This window comes from Nematolebias whitei, chromosome 9 (assembly GCF_014905685.2).
Source record: "Nematolebias whitei isolate Nwh7 chromosome 9, NemWhi1, whole genome shotgun sequence".
NCBI classification, from domain to species: domain Eukaryota; kingdom Metazoa; phylum Chordata; class Actinopteri; order Cyprinodontiformes; family Rivulidae; genus Nematolebias; species Nematolebias whitei.
The window spans coordinates 52,331,620-52,333,988 of NC_056506.1; the positions used below are offsets into that span (position 1 = coordinate 52,331,620).

The 2,369-nt window shown below is 47.0% G+C and overlaps 1 protein-coding gene across 1 annotated transcript in view; it reads right to left on the reverse strand.

Annotated features, from left to right (window-relative positions):
• LOC119414841 (M-phase specific PLK1 interacting protein) overlaps window positions 1–2,369 on the reverse strand; it is a 9,954-nt gene that overhangs the window by 392 nt on the left and 7,193 nt on the right. The window lies entirely within an intron of this gene.

The window sequence follows — 2,369 nt, forward strand, 5'->3', positions numbered from 1 at the left end:
CAGACTGGCACAGAAGAAACTAGATTACAGACTGGCACAGAAGAAACCAGGTTACAGACTGGGACACAAGAAACCAGATTACAGACTGGGACAGAATTCAATTCAGTTTATTTATAAAGTACCAAATCACAACAAAGTTGTCTCAGGACTTTACAGGAACATTCACATAAAAGCCAACTAGTAAAGTTCTCTATCTAAGGAACAGAAGAAACCAGATTATTATATTTTTTTTTTCACTCTATCCTCCGGTGGAACCAGACGTTTCCCTGTCTCCCGCCAAGGTTGCCCTTTGTCACCGATTCTGTTCATAACTTTTATGGACAGAATTTCTAGGCGCAGCCAAGGTGTTGAGGGGATCCATTTTGTGGCCTTAGGATTGTGTCTCTGCTTTTTGCAGATGATGTGGTCTTATTGGCTTCATCAGATCATGATCTACAGCTTTCGCTGGAGCGGTTCGCAGCCGAATGCGACGCGGCCAGGATGAAGATCAGTTCCTCCAAATCCGAGGCCATGGTCTTGAGCCGGAAAAGGGTAGAGTGCCCTCTCCGGGTCAGGGAGGAGGTTCTACCCCAAGTGGAGGAGTTCAAGTATCTTGGGGTCTTGTTCACGAATGAGGGAAAAATGGAGCGTGGGATCGATAGGCGGATAGGTGCAGCATCTGCAGTGAAGCGGGCGCTGTACCGGTCTGTCGTGGTGAAGAGAGAGCTGAGTCAAAAGGTGAAGCTCTCAATTTACCGATCGATCTACGTTCCTACCCTCATCTATTGTCACGAGCTTTGGGTTGTGACCGAAAGAATGAGATCTCGGATACAAGCAGCCGAAATGAATTTTCTCCGCAGGGTGTCTGGGCTCTCCCTTAGAGACAGGGTGAGGAGCTCGATCATCCGGGAGGGACTCAGAGTAGAGCCGCTGCTTCTCCACGTCGAGAGGAGCCAGTTGAGGTGGCTCAGGCATCTGTTTAGGATGCCTCCTGGACGCCTCCCTGATGAGGTGTTCCGGACACGTCCCACCGGAAGGAGGCCCAGAGGAAGACCCAGGACACGCTGGAGGGACTATGTTTCTCAGCTGGCCTGGGAACGCCTCGGGATTCCCCCGGAAGAGCTGGCCCAAGTGGCTGGGGAGAGGGAAGTCTGGGCCTCCCTACTTAGGCTGCTACCCCCGCGACCCGACCCCGGATAAGCGGAAGAAAATGGATGGATGGATGGATGTCCTGATGCCTCTTTCTTCTGTCTCCGTTCCTCTTTGTTCCTCAGCCCCGTCTTCCTGGTCACCCACTGCTGCTCTTGGACCTGGACTGTCCTCAGTGATGGAGACAGTTAGGACAGGAGGTGCAGTGGAAGCTCTCTGTCCTAAAACCTGGTCCATGAGGACAAACCAGGACCAAGTCGCAGCAGCAGCTTCTCACTAACTCCTTCCCCTGACCCGCCTAGATATTTGCAGTCCTGAACACAGGAAACATCACAGTTGGCAAATAGAGCAACAAACTTTTTTTTAACTTTACATGTATTAACAGCTGCACGTACAAGTTATATTCTTCATTACACATGCACATACTTTGTATTTATTTTTTAGGTTGTCCCATTTCTTTTTGCCTGCAGAGGAGTAACCTTCTCCTGCAGGCCCATCTTCTCCAAAATTATCCTAATAGCATCAACATAAAATGAATGAAGAGGAAACATGGAAAATAATGTCTTAGAAAAACTAGTTTTCACAACACAAGAGGACCTATACTTCATTAAGATCACAGGTTATGAGGGTTAATGCAACTGTACACAGAAACATAAGATGAATAAATACATTCATTCTTGTACTTCCACACCACAGCGTCTGAATGTTTTGCACCTGTGAAAATGTGTTTGTTCTCATTCTGAAGCTTAATAAAAGTTTCGGTCTGCTCCTTGCTCCCTAAAAAAAAAGAAGAAAAAGAAACAGCTTAGCGGCGATAGTACTGCAGCGCTGTACGAGCTGATCCCCAACACAAAATAATACAACAAAATGTCTACGCAAATGACAAAAGCCTATCATCTGCTTTAAATCATAACCGCTTTGGACTTTTTTTTTTTTTTAATCACACATTTTAACATACTTACGTTTAAAAATGTACGCCGTCGCTACTTCGTCCGCCATTACATCCAGAATTTTCTGTGTGCTCGCAATGCATCTTGGGATAGGGTGGACCATGAAGGGTACACGGGAACTGGCCTTCAAATCGGGGGGAAAGGAGGCCGCATTTGTGGGCCGCATTGAAGGAGTTTTCGAACTGGGACAGGCCTCAGTGTGTCGCTGTGACGTAAGCGGCCTTCAAATGCAAACTTTAAATACAGCCTTCAAATGTGGCCTTTAAATGCAGCCTTTAAATGTAGCCTTTA